The sequence below is a fragment of the Beta vulgaris genome, chromosome 7 (assembly GCF_026745355.1).
Source record: "Beta vulgaris subsp. vulgaris cultivar EL10 chromosome 7, EL10.2, whole genome shotgun sequence".
NCBI lineage: Eukaryota > Viridiplantae > Streptophyta > Magnoliopsida > Caryophyllales > Amaranthaceae > Beta > Beta vulgaris.
This window is the reverse complement of record NC_079208.1, coordinates 2225374-2243817: the sequence shown is the minus strand read 5'-3', so window position 1 is coordinate 2243817 and position 18444 is coordinate 2225374. Positions and strand designations below refer to the sequence as shown.

At 38.2% G+C, this 18444-nt stretch overlaps 1 non-coding gene and 1 pseudogene across 1 annotated transcript; both read right to left on the bottom strand.

Annotated features, from left to right (window-relative positions):
* Positions 1 to 6311: 6311 nt before the first annotated feature.
* LOC125492079 (small nucleolar RNA R71) lies at positions 6312 to 6410 on the bottom strand (annotated as a pseudogene).
* Positions 6411 to 17552: 11142 nt separating this feature from the next.
* On the bottom strand, positions 17553 to 17624 carry TRNAK-UUU (transfer RNA lysine (anticodon UUU)). Its single transcript has one exon. It is a non-coding gene; the product is annotated as a tRNA-Lys (tRNA).
* Positions 17625 to 18444: the final 820 nt, after the last annotated feature.

Below are 18444 nucleotides of genomic sequence, written 5' to 3'. Positions count from 1 at the left end.
ATGGAGAAGCCCTAAGTCTAAAATGTACCCCCAACTTACTTTGGTATAAAAAAATGTAGAAACTTTGATACGAGTGTTTATAATTTAGGGTCTATTCTCCTAATTTATTCCCAATTTAGTTTAATTTATTCAGTTTAGTTCAGTTTTAGTTAGTACTGTTTAATTCTTAATTAATTTATTATCATTATTATTGATTATAATCTAATTCAGTTCAGTTGCAATCAGTTCACTTCAATTAAGTTCAGTTCACTTCAATTAAGTTTAGTTTAGTTGCAATCAGTTCAGTTGTTTTATGTCGAAGAGAACATGTCCCGCTCTATTTTTGGACTGAACTTAATTGAACTGAATTAAATTTGTGTGAATTGAACTGAAATGAAATGAAATAAATTGAATTGAACTCAAATGGATAAAAATTGTGAGATGAAACTAAATTAACTGAAATAAACTAAAATTAATGTGTCTGAACTTAACTGAACTGAATTGAATTTTTATTAATTTTGTCCAAAAGAAGTGAGCCTTACTCCTTTTTTTTTTTTTATTTGTTATATTGTTCCTTTGGAAATGAAGTCACTAACTTTGATCGATTATTTTTGATTTTTCTATAAGTAAAAATATACTCATGTGTCGTATTGTTAGATTCGTCTCGGTGTGTGGATTCATAATATCAAATTTTAATAAATTTTTACTTAAACAAAATAATAGATATTAAACGTTAAATAACATCTTGAAAATCGTGCAACTGCTTACTTATCAAATGCTTTTAAAGAAAGATTTTGAGTAATAAGGATTTTCAATTTAATCCGGATCGTGATTTTGATTTACTTCAGCCTGTCATTTCGGAAGAGGAGAATAATAATTTAATTGCAAATGTTGAGGACGAAGAAATCAAAGCGGCCGTTTTTGACTTAGCTCCGGACAAAGCCCCACGCCCTGATGGATTTCCTCCTTATTTCTTTCAAAAGTATTAGGGTCTAGTTGGTAATTCAGTCATTCGGGCAGTAAAAGCTTTTTTTTATTCTGAGCTTATTCTGTTATAAATCAATCACACTTTCATCTCTTTGATTCCCAAAATCGAAAATTCGTCTAATGCTAACCATTTTAGACCAATTAGCATATGTTCGACCATTTATAAGATTATTTCAAAGGTTATTACTAATAGATTAAAACTAGTCCTTGGAAAACTGATTCATCCTCTCCAGGGAGCTTTTGTCCCGGAGCGCCTGATTTAAGATAATATTCTGATTGTACATGAACGTTTTCACTCCCTAAGTAGAAAGTCATGTTAGAAGGGATGTATTGCTATTAAATTGGACATGGAGAAAGCCTATTATAAAATGGAATGGGACTTGATCTTCATTACTCTTCAAAAATTAGGTTTTGTGAAAAATGGATTCACTGAATTAGAAGTTGTAGTACCTCAATCTTTTTTTTTGTTCTTGTTAACGGTATTCCAAGGGACAGTTTAAGCCTTTTGATGTCCCCTGAAATAAGGCAGGATGATCCCCTTTCTCCCTATTTGTTTATCCTTTGTGCTGAACTTTTAGCTCGCCAGCTTTCCTTTATAAGGAGGCTGATATAAACTCTATTAGGGTGAAAGTGGGTAAGTCAGGAATTCGAGTTCCTTTTCTTACCTTTGCAAATGATACCATGATCTTTGCTAATTATTGGGGTGAAAGTGGCTAAAGTAAATGTGCATAGTTGTCATGTGGTTAAAGAGATTTTAGCTAAGTATTGCTCCATGTCGGGTCAGTTAGTTAATTTTCATAAATCGACCTTTTAGTGTTCTACTAATGTTAGAATGGAAGATAGAGTACTGTTCCAAGAGATCCTTCAGACTGAGTAAGACTATTTGGAGGACTGCCTTGGTTGTCCTATTTTTTCTAGGAACTTAAATAAAAATACTTTTTCTAAGACGTCGCAATCCGTTACTAATCAATTGCAGAAATGAAAGGCCAATTCTCTTTCACAAGCAGGTAGAAGTGTTTTAATTAATGCTAATTTAGCTACTAAAGCGAATTATCAAATGCAGTGTTTTTTGCTTCCTAAGTCAACTCTAAATCTTCTTGATAGAACTTATAGACTTCTTTTAGAATAAAAACCAGGATTGTAAAGTCTCAATTTAATTGGTTGGGACAAGATCTGCCTCCATACAAATAGGGGTAGTATTGAATTTCGAAAGGCTAGTATAAATAATAAAGCTCTTCAGATGAAACTTTTATGGAAGCTAATTTTGAACCCATATAATCTTTAGGTCCAGGTTGTCAATAAAAAATATGTTAAAGTCAAGACTCTTGTTTCAGCTTTGTGGCAGTGGAAAAAACTTATGTCCGTTAGATCAAAATTTGTGAAAGGTCTTAGATGGATTGTTGGGGATGGGTCTCAAATTGACTTTTGGGAGGATAATTGGGTTTTTCCTTACCCTATCAGTAAAACTATTAGCCCCCCTTCTAGTCTTTCTAACCTTAAAGTTCAAGATGTGATTTTAAATGTTACAAGCTGGAACACTCAGTTGTTGAGTTCTTTTATTTCTAATTCTATTGTGAACAGTATCAAAGCAGTTTATATTCCAAATTATCCGACTCCAAATAAAAGGATTTAGGGTCTTACGAAGGATGAGACTTTTTACGTTAAATTGGGAGCCCACTTGTTGTAAGGTGGTGACCTTATAGACAAAGTGGATTTTAATTGGATTTGGCACATTAATGTTCCTCCAAAAGTCACCTCTTTCTTTTAAGAAATCTTTAATAATGGTCTTTATATTAAGGATAGACTTGAAAAAAGCCATATTATTATCCCAACAATGTGTTTTGTGTGATATAAATAGAGACATCTCACTAAAAAAAAATGTAATTTTAATACTCTTCTATTGTCACTTGCTTGCTTTATAAAGATTTGCTATACATATTTGGGTATTCTTATCTTCAATTATAATTATGACAACAATTGCAATCATGATAAGTTTCAATGTTGATATTCCAAAATCAAAATTAATAGTAATGTAAAATTTATTGTCACCAACCAAAAGAAAACCCAGTTCTCTCGATTGCTCAATCTATTAATCTAACTGCACGCGAAAAAAGTTTACCTCTAACAAAGAGGTAAAACATTCAGTTGTTGAGTTCTTTTATTTCTAATTCTATTGTGAACAGTATCAAAGCAGTTTATATTCCAAATTATCCGACTCCAAATAAAAGGATTTAGGGTCTTACGAAGGATGAGACTTTTTACGTTAAATTGGGAGCCCACTTGTTGTAAGGTGGTGACCTTATAGACAAAGTGGATTTTAATTGGATTTGGCACATTAATGTTCCTCCAAAAGTCACCTCTTTCTTTTAAGAAATCTTTAATAACGGTCTTTATATTAAGGATAGACTTGAAAAAAGCCATATTATTATCCCAACAATGTGTTTTGTGTGATATAAATAGAGACATCTCACTAAAAAAAAAAGTAATTTTAATACTCTTCTATTGTCACTTGCTTGCTTTATAAAGATTTGCTATACATATTTGGGTATTCTTATCTTCAATTATAATTATGACAACAATTGCAATCATGATAAGTTTCAATGTTGATATTCCAAAATCAAAATTAATAGTAATGTAAATTTTATTGTCACCAACCAAAAGAAAACCCAGTTCTCTCGATTGCTCAATCTATTAATCTAACTGCACGCGAAAAAAGTTTACCTCTAACAAAGAGGTAAAACATTCAGTTGTTGAGTTCTTTTATTTCTAATTCTATTGTGAACAGTATCAAAGCAGTTTATATTCCAAATTATCCGACTCCAAATAAAAGGATTTAGGGTCTTACGAAGGATGAGACTTTTTACGTTAAATTGGGAGCCCACTTGTTGTAAGGTGGTGACCTTATAGACAAAGTGGATTTTAATTGGATTTGGCACATTAATGTTCCTCCAAAAGTCACCTCTTTCTTTTAAGAAATCTTTAATAACGGTCTTTATATTAAGGATAGACTTGAAAAAAGCTATATTATTATCCCAACAATGTGTTTTGTGTGATATAAATAGAGACATCTCACTAAAAAAAAATGTAATTTTAATACTCTTCTATTGTCACTTGCTTGCTTTATAAAGATTTGCTATACATATTTGGGTATTCTTATCTTCAATTATAATTATGACAACAATTGCAATCATGATAAGTTTCAATGTTGATATTCCAAAATCAAAATTAATAGTAATGTAAAATTTATTGTCACCATGATGAGTCATATTAATATAGGTATTTCATGATGCATTTAGGTTGCATTTTAGGATCATTTAGTTGCATTATTAGTCCATAATTGCATATAGTTACTTAAGTTTAGAAGATATTACTCTTGTGTGTGTTTTCGGTGTTTTTGATAGTTTTCAGGTATTGAGAACACAATTGGAGTATTATTGGACAAGCTTAAGCATGAGAAGCATCTAGGAAGGAGCTAAGTCAAATGAGAAGTCCAAAGGGCATCTTCAAGTCGGATTGCAACTCAAACATAGCGGAAACGTATTAAAAGAAGTATGGAAATTGAGTCATGTGCACTCTTTTGATCATAACTTATTATCCAGAGATCGGAATTCAGTTATTCCAGTGGGATTGGAAACTAGACTTGAAGAGCTTTCCAATGGTATATTACACGCCCCGATACGACTTCTAGTTTGCGAGATATGGTCTTTGCAAGTTGACGCTGTTTTGCAGCCCGAGAACCCGCGGCCGCGGATTATTCCGGGTTTCCTAGTCGGATAAGGCTTTATCTTTTGACGAATTAGACTCTATTTTTCTAGTTGTTTTAGGAAATAGAAAGGTATAAAGACTCAAGGGAATATTATTATTTCCTATCTTATTTTCTATTTTTTGTTTTTCCATCATTAATTCATTAAAGATTAGAACTCTTTTTTTTCTCTCAATTAGTGAAGAACCCTAGTTTTGCTTTTTCCCCAATTACATTGAATTTTCAATAGAAGCTTTGATTTTTGCAAGATTGGTTCTACAATTGGTATTATTTCTCTTCTCTTCTTATTCCTATTCAATCCTTTATTATTAATTCATGTTTGCTTATTTAATTATGAATATGTTTTCCCCAATTATGATTGAGTAGTCTATTTCTAGGGTTTAGGGGATCCATGATCAATTAGTTAATTAAAGTATTGATTTTTATTGATGCATGTTGATTCCTATTGAATGTTTTTATGTCTATTCAATCCAATTTGGCCAGATTTGATTGTTATAGTGTTGCAATATTAGGTTATGCGCCGAGAGGTATAAACTTAATATTAAGGCTAGTTTCAATAGGTAGAATTGGTGTTAATAAATTGCGAGAGCCTGTTAATATCGTTCTATGCTTGATTTAGACTTGAGAGAGCGAATCAATCTGTTTAACTGCATTATTGATTGTTGATTTTAGTATTTCATCCCGAAATATTGATCATTGATAATTCTTGAATTAGTTATAGTTTAGTTTAGTATAATTACTCAAAAACACTCATTCCTATACTCTAGATTTGACTGACAATTAGGAAAAGAACAATGTTTCTCTGTGGATTCGACCCTACTTCCCTGACTACTATTTGTTAGAGGACTTAGGATTACTTTTGATAAGGTGATACGACTTTAGCCTGTCAAAATTTGGCGCCGTTGCCGGGGAAACGGTTTTGTTCCATTTTCTTTAATTGTTTTAGAGTCTAGATTATATACTCTCGTCTCAGAGAACACTTGTTCTTTGGACAAAATCTCTTAATTGTTTGTTCTTTAGTTCTTCTATGCGCAGGAGTTTGAGTTCAGATTGCCTACAATTTGATCCTGAAATCGAAAGATCCTTTCATAGACAGAAGAACTTTTCCAGACAGTTGCGAGATAATCCAAGGGAAGATAATCCTTTGGATTCTGACTCTGATTCTACCAGCATTGTCTCTGTTGCTCCACCAGAATCAGAGATGGCTCGGAGGCTTACTGATTTTCCCAACCCTCTTTGGCTGAACTTCCCAGAAGCAATCAAATGCCTGAAATCGAAGCTGTAAATTTCGAGATCAAACCTGCATTGCTAAACATGATCGAAAGAAAACAATTTGGTGGTGGACCTAATGAAGACCCCAATCTTCATTATCAAGATTTCTGCCAATATTGCTCTACCATTAAGCAGCAGGGAGTGACACAAGATCAGATTCGGGAGATTCTTTTCCCATTTTCACTTCGAGACAAGGCAAAGATGTGGTACAATGGGATTAATCGAGCCACTCTTGGGATCACTGATTGGAATACCTTGGCTCTAGCTTTCTACAGAAAGTACTACCCTCCAGAGAAGACTGCTAGGTTGCGTAGTCAGATTACAAATTCACCCAAGGGACTGATGAGTCTTTACATGAGGCATGGGAAAGATTTAAAGATCTTCAGAGAGAATGTCCCCATCATGGTCTACAAAAATGGTTCCTAGTTCAGGGATTCTACAATGGTTTGGGGAACAACTCGAGACTTATCCTTGACTCTGCAGCAAATGGGAGATTCATGAAACTAGAAATTGATGCTGCACATGATTTGATCGAGGAGATGGCTATCCACAACTCTCAATATGGTAATCCTCGAGGACTAGCTAACAAGGGTGGAAAGCATGAGATAGATTCTATATCCTATTAGCTGCACAGATGAATGCCATCAGCAATAAACTTGACAATATGCAGCTCTCCTCTCCTGCAAGTGTTGCTGCTTTGGGTACTACCTCCGAGATTATGTGTGATAATTGTGGCATAGTTGGACATTGGGCACAAGAGTGTCGGAGTTCTCTCGAACAAGTTAATGCTTTTCAAGCATATCGGCCGAACAACCCATACTCCAACACATACAATCCAGGATTGAGAAATCATCCTAACTTGTCTTACAAGAGCACTAATGTCCTGAATCCTCCTGCACCACAACCACAAGCACAACAATTGAACCAGCGGTACTACCAACAACCTCCCAACACCCTCCTGGTTTCTCTAGACCACCTTTCAATCCATCTCAACAAGCACCTCCTGCCGATCCAATGATGGTTGAGATGAGAAACATGATGCTACAAATGCAAAAGGATCGACAAGCTGACAAGGCACAAATTGAGTCCATTCTTGCTCACAATAAGATGTTGGAGAATCAGTTGGCACAATTGGCTACTTCGAACTCTACTCGCAACAAGGTGCTCTTCCAGCACAACCTGTTCAGCCTACAGATTCGGCAAATGCCATCACTCTCCGAAGTGGTTCTCACTATATGGACCACCCATGCCTATTGATGATACTTTGAGTGTGAAAAATGATGAGGAACAGGTCCCAGCTGAAGCTAAAAATGACAAGGAGAACTCTAAGCAGCCACTGAACATGAAGAGACCAATGAAGCCAAAAAGCCTGCTATTGAGTTCCTCCTATCAAACTTCCTTTCCCCAATCGTCACCTCAAGAGTAAGCTAGACAAGCAATTTGGTAAGTTTTTGGAAGTCGTCAAGAATCTTCAGGTAACAGTTCCTTTCACGGAATTAATTACTCAAGTGCCTGCTTATGCAAAATTTATGAAAGATATCTTGACTAGGAAAAGGGCTTTTAACGAGGTGGAGACAGTTGCTTTTACTGAAGAATGTAGTGCCATTTTACAAAATAAATCTCCACCAAAATTAAAAGACCCTGGTAGTTTCTCTATACCTTGTCACATTGGTAGTTTGTTCATTGATAAAGCTTTATGTGATTTGGGGGCTAGTGTGAGTGTTATGCCATTGTCTGTTTCCTCAAAATTGAATATGGGAAGTTTGAAAGTTACCAATATTACTCTACAAATGGCCGACCGTTCTGTTAAATACCCCCTAGGTATTTTAGAGGATGTACCTGTTAGAGTAGGTAAATTTTTTATTCCCGTGGACTTTGTTGTACTTGATATGGAGGAAGATAGGCAAATTCCAATCATTTTGGGTAGGCCATTCCTTCATACTGCTGGTCTGTCATTGATGTGAAAAATGGTAAGCTTACACTATCTGTTGGAGATGATGAGGTCACTTTTAATCTGAGCACTGCTTTGAAAAGTCCTATGCTAGAGGAAAAGTGCTATAGTATTGATGTGGTTGTTAATTTGCCATGATAACATGCCCCAAGCTCTCTATGGAGATCCCTTGGAGGCGGTACTTTGTCTTGATTCTTCCACAGGTGATGGCAGTATATGGAGCGATGAAGTAGATGCTATTGAGAGGATGCTAGCAAGTGAAGAATCTGACCTTCATGGATGCCAACAGGTAAAGAGGTTCGATCGATCTGTGTGTAATGTTGAGGTAAAGAAACCCGAACTTAAACCTCTCCCCTCTCATTGAAGTATGTCTTTTTAGATAGCAAGAGTTAGATCCTGTAATTGTCAGTGCTGCACTCGAGATAGCCAACTTTCCAAACTTCTAGTTGTTCTGAAAAATCACAAGAAGGCTATAGGGTACAGTATTGATGATTTGAAGGGTATTAGCCCCGATTTTTGTATGCACAGGATACACCTCGAGGATGACCATAAGCCATGCATTCAACCACAAAGGAGATTGAACCCAAACATGCAGGAAGTGGTCAAGAAAGAGGTGATGAAACTACTCGATGCAGGTATTATCTACCCTATTGCTGACTCTAAGTGGGTAAGTCCTGTCCAAGTAGTACCGAAAAAAGGTGGCATGACTGTTGTGAAAAATGAAAAGAATGAGTTAATCCCTACTAGAACTGTGACTGGATGGCGTATGTGTATAGACTATAGGAGACTCAACATGGCCACTAAAAAGGACCATTTTCCTCTACCTTTTATTGACCAAATGCTTGAACGGTTGGCTTGTCATAAATACTTTTGCTATTTGGATGGGTATTCAGGTTTCTTCCAAATTCCCATTCATCCTGATGATCAAGAAAAGACCACATTCACATGCCCTTATGGCACTTTTGCATATCGTAGAATGCCCTTTGGTTTGTGTAATGCCCCTGCCACCTTTCAACGCTGCATGATGAGTATCTTTTCTGAGTTCATCGAGTCTATCATGGAAGTCTTTATGGATGATTTTAGTGTGTATGGTTCCACGTTCGATACATGCTTAGTTAATCTCACTAAAGTCCTGAAAAGATGTGAAGAGTGTCATTTGGTTTTAAACTGGGAAAAGTGTCATTTCATGGTGACTGAAGGAGTTGTCTTAGGCCATATTGTTTCTGATAGGGGCATCCAAGTTGATCGAGCTAAGGTCCAAGTGATTGAGCAATTACCCCCACCAGCTAATGTTAAAGGGGTACGAAGCTTCCTTGGTCATGCGGGATTTTATCGCCGTTTTATCAAGGATTTTTCGAAAATTGCTAAACCACTGACCCAACTCCTTCTTAAGGATGCTCCATTTGTTTTTACTGATGAGTGTCTTGAGTCTTTTGACAGGATCAAGCAAGCTTTAATAACTGCACCTATTATCCGCTCTCCCGATTGGGAACTCCCTTTCGAGATAATGTGTGACGCCAGTGATTATGCGGTTGGAGCAGTACTTGGTCAACGTAAGGATAAGGTCTTGCATGCAATCTACTACGCTAGCAAGACATTGGACGAGGCTCAAGTCAACTATGCTACTACAGAAAAGGAGCTTTTGGCTATTGTCTATGCTTTAGAGAAGTTCAGATCTTATCTGATTGGCTCTAAAGTTATTATCTACACTGATCATGCTGCTTTGAAGTACCTTCTCTCTAAGAAGGAAGCTAAGCCTAGGCTCATTCGATGGATTCTCTCTCCAAGAGTTCGACATAGAAATTCGTGATAAGAAGGGCGCAGAGAACGTTGCAGACCACCTGTCAAGATCAGGCATGAAGATGGTATGAACTCAACTCCTATAGATGATTCTTTTCCTGACGATCATTTATATGCAGTCACAGCACAGATTCCTTGGTTTGCCGACTACGCCAATTACTTGGTAGGCGGTGTGATACCTCCTGATATGTCCTACCAACAGAAGAAAAGGTTCCTCCATGATGTTAAATTCTACTTTTGGGATGATCCTCACTTGTTTCGTGAATGTTCAGATGGTCTTTTTCGAAAATGTGTACCTGAATGGGAGGTCAATGGAGTCCTGAATCGTTGCCATAACTCACCGTATGGAGGGCATCATGGCCCTTCCAGGACTGTTGCAAAGCTCCATGAGTCGGGTTTCTTTTGGCCGACAATGTTCAAGGATGCACAGTCTTTCATCATGTCATGTGACGCTTGCCAGAGGACCGGCAATATTTCGAGAAGGCATGAGATGCCCCAAACCGGTATTCTAGAAGTTGAAATCTTCGATGTTTGGGGTATTGACTTTATGGGACCGTTCCCCTCCTCCAATGGAAATTGCTACATATTGGTTGTTGTGGATTATGTCTCTAAGTGGGTTGAAGCCGTGGCATCTCCTACTAATGATTCTAAGGTCGTCATAGCTTTGTTCAAGAAGATCATATTTCCAGGTTTGGGGTCCCACGAGCTGTGATTAGTGATGGAGGCTCCCATTTTCATGAACGACATTTAGCACCCTTTTGAAGAAATATGGAGTCTACCATCGTACTGGATTAGCATACCATCCTCAAACAAGTGGGCAAGTAGAGGTTTCAAACCGCGAAATTAAGTCCATTCTTGAGAAGGTAGTTGCAAGGTCTAGGAAGGATTGGAGCACGAAATTAGATGACACACTCTGGGCTTATAAGAACTGCATTCAAGACGCCTATTGGTACTTCACCGTATAGGCTTGTGTATGGGAAAGCGTGCCACCTCCCCGTTGAATTAGAATATAAAGCTTTTTGGGCGATCAAGGAGCTTAATATGGATCAAAAGCTTGCGGGGGAGAAACGTCTTCTACAACTCAATGAGCTTGATGAGTTTCGGTTGCTAGCGTATGATAGTGCACGAGTATACAAGGAGAAAACCAAGAAGTGGCATGACAAAAAGATCCTCCCTCGGGAGTTCACGATTGGAGATAAGGTTCTACTCTATAACTCTAGGCTAAAAATCTTTCCTGGAAAGTTAAAGTCTAGATGGTCAGGCCCTTTCACAGTTACCAGAGTGAACATGTTCGGTTCTATCGAGATTATGAACGAAAAAGGTGAAAGTTTCAAGGTGAATGGTCAACGTCTGAAGTTGTACTATGAAGGCGCTCTGTGGGTCTAGTTGAGGTACTCTACCTCCAAACACCTACCTCTACTGGTCATTGAAAAGAGGTAAACGGTCGTGCGGGACCTGCATAAACCAGCGCTATTCGGGAGGCAACCCGAATCTCTAACTCTTCTTTTTCCTTTTACTCTTCATTTTTCTACACCAAAGAAAAGAACAAAAATATTTGCATATTGAATTCACTTGAATTCAATTTATTTTTAATTTTTTGTGTGTTTTTGAATTCACTTGAATTCGTTTATTAATTTTTAGTTTAGTTAGTTTCTTTTCGTAGTTTCTTTTAGTTTTTGAATTCCATCTTCATTTATTTTTTTTATTTTGATTAGACTAACATGCTAACAAGTGTTATTTAGTGGTTTGGGTGTGCTCATTTCGACCCTAGGTGCAAGCACGAGGTTCCACATGAGCCCGCGGGGTAGAACCCGCACCCGCGGCCAGCAATGCCCTTCACAACACCCAAAACTGTCCACCCGCGGGATTTCAATCTCGCCTACAACCCTCCTCTGTCCGCCCACGGGCCGAAACCCGCGCCCGCAGCTAGCCCCTCCCCCATTCATTGTCCGCATGTCCGCCCGCGGGATAACTCCCGCGCCCGCAGGCTTCCACACTTACCCGATACCCCGCGCCCGCAAATCCCACAACCACGCTCCCTAACACGACTGTCCGCCCGCAGCCCCAATCCCGCGCCCGCGGGATTTCGAACCTACCCCTACACCCAGCCGACGACTCCCAACCCCAAATAAAAAATAAAAAAAATACCACAACCCCCAACCCACCCCTCAAACTCTCTCCACCCACACCCTCTCTCACCTGCTGTGCCCACGACCGGTCGGCCACCGCCCAGCCCTACACCTACTGCCGGCGCCGCCCCTCTCGAATCTCCCAAATCCCGCAACACCCCGCGCCCGCAGACACAAACCCCCCCACTCGAACCTCCTCTCACGCCACCCCATTCACCGCCGCCTCCGACCGGTTTCCGCCGCCGGCGACGCGACTCCCCACCCTCGGCCACTCGACACAAAACCACCATCTTCCCTTTTTCTTTGCCCCCATTCACATACACTTCAAACCCTAACCTTTCACATTGAATTAGGGTTTCTTCTTGAAGGTGCTTTGAAATTTCAATTGGGAATCTTGGACACATATTTGGATCTTCTCAATCAATCGTGTACTTCACGTGGTAGTAAGTTTTCGATTTGTTCACTTTCATTCCGAATTTTGAACACTTATTGTTTGTGCTTACTACTCATTTTTGATACTTGGTTGCTATTCAAGTTGTTTATTGTTGATCACTCTTGATTGTGGTTTCGATTGTGTTGAATTTCTAATTGCAATTGACAATATTTTGGTTCCCTTGGTGGCGACATTGTTGAGATTGGATTAATGGATTATCACATTGGTTGTGTGGTGATTCTTGTGAAGTTGTTGTGATTGTTTTGTGGTGATTGTTCTTGGTTGTGTGCTCAAAAGCGTCATGAGATCCTCCGCGCGAGCCTTGTCTAAGCCTAAACCCATCTACAATCCCAATGAGCACTCTCGCAAAATACAAAAGAAAACCCCCTCCAAACCACCTTCAAAGACTTCCACAACTTCAAAATCCAAAGCATCTAAAGCCACAACTTCTAAATCCACCACATCCATTCCACCCCCTACACCTTCACCCACCCTCACCCTCCACTTCCCAAACGCGCCTTGCTACACTCCAAAAGCGCACCATCGCCCCAACCCTCTATCTCTCTCTGAATGCCGTGACTAAGATCGGCTTTGATTGGGCTTTTGAGTACATTGAGCGGACACATCATTGGGGCCGAGTATTCCGATTGAACGAGCGGATTTATCCTGAGCTCGTAGTTGAATTTCTGGATTCCCTTGCAGTGGGAACATCGAAAGGTGATGTAGTATTCACCCTTGAGGGTACAGAGCATATCATGTCTTGGGATGAGATAAACATAGTTTGGTTGGCCTACAGGGGGGATGTTGGTCCATCTACCTTCATGCAATTACAAGATGGCTCCAGTTGTGACAAATTTGATCCCATCTCCTTTTGGAAGCAGATTACAGGGCGTTCTGATTGGGCATCGGGTTCTAGCAAGTCCTCATCTATTGGTTGTCCTGCTCTCCGCCTGCTTCACCGCTTTATACTTCAACTTTTCCGTCCCAAAGCGGAATCAGGGCAAGTCACTCTCCAAGATTTGAAACTTCTGTGGTTTCTTTCTATGTCTCCCACGACTGTGCACGGAAAACTGAACTTTGCCAAGTTTCTTATGGGTGGATTTCTTTGGGAGCGGGATGTAAAGAAAGGTGATATCTCTATGGGTGGATTTGTTTCTGTGTTTGCTCTGGATAGAGGCATCGATTTAGCCTCTAAAGTGACTTCTTCCTCCACCAACCTCCTTAACACCATGCTATGGATCGATATGGATGGCTCGTCCACCAAGCTAAGAACAGGTATCTATGGTTTGTTAAGCCTTGTCATTCCACAGAAAAGCGCATCATCTACGATATTCTACCAAATGATCATCCTCAGGATTCTAGTGTTTGGCTGTGGAATCCCCGTGCTATCTCTGAAACTATAGAGGTAGGCGGCAAGGTTCAGGGGACATTCCCGTGCCTGCAGTGTGTTGCATTATCAGCCCCAGCATCTGTCATCTCTCCCACACTTGAAGCCCCTCCACCTCCAGTCTCTGAGGACCCCTCTCCAGCACTACTATGTCTCCTGAGAGCATGGAAGCCCGTTTCAGTCGCTTCATGAGTTCTTTTGCATCATTTCAGACGACGATATTATCTCGTCTCGAGACTGTGGAGCGTCATATGGAGGACCTTCGTGCCGAGGTCCGTGATCTACGTCGGCCGCTAGATGCTTCTGGCCCCATCGCTTCTGGCGTCGACACTACTCCTGAGCCATCCTCGATGGACGAAGCTCCCGTTGCGTGAGCTTTCCTTTTTTCCCTTTCCTTACTTTTTACACAGTGAGACACTGTGCTGTATTTAGCTTGGGGGAGGGAATTCTATCCTTTATTGCTTCTAGTGTAGTTTTTATTGCTTTGTAGTTGTTACACGCTTTTGCCTGTTCATTAGGAATAGGATTTTACGTGTAACCAAAAAAATGTACTGCTTTCTTAGTTGCATCATAGTTGCATTTTAGATAGCTCATTTCATTATAGTTTTCATCTATGGGACTATTGTTGGCACACCTTCGAGAATTTTGTGGATATCTCTACTACAGCTCTACAGCTTTGTTGTACAGTGGTTTCATGATTCTTCATAGCATAATTGTGATACGATTGATTGGCTGTGGTAAGACTGTTTGATCTCTCTGGCTGGCTTTAACTTTACTGTGCAGACAAAATTGACCCATGTGAGCTTCTGTGCCTAATAAACTGACGAATCTGTGTCAGTTATGTTCTTTCATGAGTGATTAGTTCCTCAGTTGATGTATTGATCTTGATTTTGACCTGGTACGTCCTTGATACTTGATTGTGTACACTATTTGATATGATTGAGGCGTTCATTTCATGATTTTAGCTCCAGAGTTCTTTTGTTCACATATTTCCCGTCTCTAGCCCCGCTGAGCTTTCTTGACCCTTGCTTGCTACTTTCACCCATATTACAACCCTTAACCTCATTTGATTATTGTCCCAAGCCTAGCTTGGGGGAGCAAGTGTTAGTTTTGGTCATACTGTATTACATGGATGTAGTTAATGCATGGTTATGTTGAAGGAAAGTGTTATTAATGAGCTTTATCATCGAATTTGAATGTGGTGCAAAGAATTTTGGCAATATGAAAAAGAGTGAAGAAAAAGAAATGAAAGAACAAAGAAAGTGAACATATTTTGAAAGAAAAGTGAAAAGGTTATATATGGGTTACTATGCATGAAAGATATTGTGATATTGTGGTAATGATGGTGTTATATGAAGTTGTAATGAATGCCTTGTTAGGCCGTTTTACATTGATATTTGCTCCCCTTCTTGGCTTTTCCACCACATTTCCCAAAATATGATCCATATGCTTTTCCACCATATTTCCCAAAATATGATCCATACTCTTAACCCTAGCCTCATTACAACCCTTGAAAGTCCTCTTGATCTTTGTGTATTACATCTTTCGTGTTGAAAGTGAGTCAAAAGGTCAAAGTTAAAGAGTATTGCTTCTTCTGAGTTGATATATATAGGTTGAGATCGTTGAGTTTCATTGATTTTCGCCCTAAACACAAGAGAGTATTAGTTCACATACCTATAGTGAGGTCTGTCAAGTGTTGTTAAGTCCAGCTTGGGGGAAAGGGTTTGTGGTAAGATTGTTGAGTTGATTGGTCACATGACGTGCTATGCGGCTTTGTTTCATTGATACTCGATGCTTGGTTCATGTAGGATTGATATCTCCTGTGTTTTGGATTGTGTGCTTGACCCTGTTTTAGTCCCATATTGTAGGTTATCATTTTCTTCCCGTGTCTATTGTTTAATTGCTTGAGGACAAGCAACAGTTTAGCTTGGGGGAGTTTGATGAGTCATATTAATATAGGTATTTCATGATGCATTTAGGTTGCATTTTAGGATCATTTAGTTGCATTATTAGTCCATAATTGCATATAGTTACTTAAGTTTAGAAGATATTACTCTTGTGTGTGTTTTCGGTATTTTTATAGTTTTCAGGTATTGAGAACACAATTGGAGTATTATTGGACAAGCTTAAGCATGAGAAGCATCTAGGAAGGAGCTAAGTCAAATGAGAATCCAAAGGGCATCTTCAAGTCGGATTGCAACTCAAACATAGCGGAAACGTATTAAAAGAAGTATGGAAATTGAGTCATGTGCACTCTTTTGATCATAACTTATTATCCAGAGATCGGAATTCAGTGATTCTAGTGGAGTTGGAAACTAGACTTGAAGAGCTTTCCAACGGTATATTACACGCCCCGATACGACTTCTAGTTTGCGAGATATGGTCTTTGCAAGTTGACGCTGTTTTGCAGCCCGAGAACCCGCGGCCGCGGATTATTCCGGGTTTCCTAGTCGGATAAGGCTTTATCTTTTGACGAATTAGACTCTATTTTTCTAGTTGTTTTAGGAAATAGAAAGGTATAAAGACTCAAGGGAATATTATTATTTCCTACTTTATTTTCTATTTTTTGTTTTTTCCATCATTAATTCATTAAAGATTAGAACTCTTTTTCTCTCAATTAGTGAAGAACCCTAGTTTTGCTTTTTCCCCAATTACATTGAATTTTCAATATAAGCTTTGATTTTGCAAGATTGGTTCTACAATTGGTATTATTTCTCTTCTCTTCTTATTCCTATTCAATCCTTTATTATTAATTCATGTTTGCTTATTTAATTATGAATATGTTTTCCCCAATTATGATTGAGTGGTCTATTTCTAGGGTTTAAGGGGATCCATGATCAATTAGGAAGGGATGTTTAATTAAAGTATTGATTTTTATTGATGCATGTTGATTCCTATTGAATGTTTTTATGTCTATTCAATCCAATTTGGCCAGATTTGATTGTTATAGTGTTGCAATATTAGGTTATGCGCCGAGAGGCTAGTTTCAATAGGTAGAATTGGTGTTAATAAATTGCGAGAGCCTGTTAATATCGTTCTATGCTTGATTTAGACTTGAGAGAGCGAATCAATCTGTTTAACTGCATTATTGATTGTTGATTTTAGTATTTCATCCCGAAATATTGATCGTTGGTGAACCTATGCCCTAGACTTTTTATCATTGATAGTTCTTGAATTAGTTATAGTTTAGTTTAGTATAATTACTCAAAAACACTCGTTCCTATACTCTAGATTTGACTGACAATTAGGAAATGAACACTGTTTCTCTGTAGATTCGACCCTACTTCCCTGACTACTATTTGTTAGAGGACTTAGGATTACTTTTGATAAGGTGATACGACTTTAGCCTGTCACACCAACCAAAAGAAAACCCAGTTCTCTCGATTGCTCAATCTATTAATCTAACTGCACGCGAAAAAAGTTTACCTCTAACAAAGAGGTAAAACATTCAGTTGTTGAGTTCTTTTATTTCTAATTCTATTGTGAACAGTATCAAAGCAGTTTATATTCCAAATTATCCGACTCCAAATAAAAGGATTTAGGGTCTTACGAAGGATGAGACTTTTTACGTTAAATTGGGAGCCCACTTGTTGTAAGGTGGTGACCTTATAGACAAAGTGGATTTTAATTGGATTTGGCACATTAATGTTCCTCCAAAAGTCACCTCTTTCTTTTAAGAAATCTTTAATAACGGTTTTTATATTAAGGATAGACTTGAAAAAAGCCATATTATTATCCCAACAATGTGTTTTGTGTGATATAAATAGAGACATCTCACTAAAAAAATGTAATTTTAATACTCTTCTATAAAAAAAGTTTACCTCTAACAAAGAGGTAAAACATGCAGAAACCGCCGTCTGTGGGGATCGAACCCACGACCACGTGGTTAAAAGCCACGCGCTCTACCACTGAGCTAAGACGGCAATTAATGATAAATAAACTTTCTTTTTTTAAATAGCTTTTTGTTAAGATCGCTATCATCTCAACGATAATACGTGGTGTCGAAAAAGAAAAGAGCAATAATGCAAAACGCATATAAACTTACTCTCATGTATTAACTTGTGTAACTGAGCTAGTTTATCTACGAAAGGTGGTGATCCACTAAAATTCTTCTTGTTACCAACTAGTTAAATAAATATAATATATACTTCATCCGTTTTTAAATAAGTACAACACTTCTTATTTTCACGTTTGCCAATGCATTATTTTAACTATTAATATCTTTAATTAACAATAAGTAAAATTATAAAAAATTGATATTAAAAAAATTATAAAACTCGAGCTACTCCTACCTATTTCATAATTTCAACCATCAGAACATTGTGCATAAAAAGAAGCAAGATAGCCTCTCCTCTCATTTTCTCTCTCTAAAACCCTAGTCTCCCTTACCTCTTCTTCATCAATTAGGGGGCTGCCATGAATGTTTTCATCCATGGTAAGCCCCTTTTTTCCTTTTATTTTCAGTTTTTAGTTCATTTTCTTGTTTTGTTCAATAAATTAGTATCTCTTTATGAGATTTTCTCAAACCCTTTTATGGGGTTTTTAGTTTCTGTTTTGGAAATCTCCTTCTCCCCTATGGGAGTTGTGAGTATGGTTCTTTTGTTTTTAGGTATGAGAAATTATTCTCATTGGTTGAAGTTCGAGACTCAACATGAAGAATTAGGGTTTCACAACTTCTGTAAAATTATGGAAGACTATTGGAGTACGTTCATCCCAAAATTTCTGCATCTGCAGATCGTATGC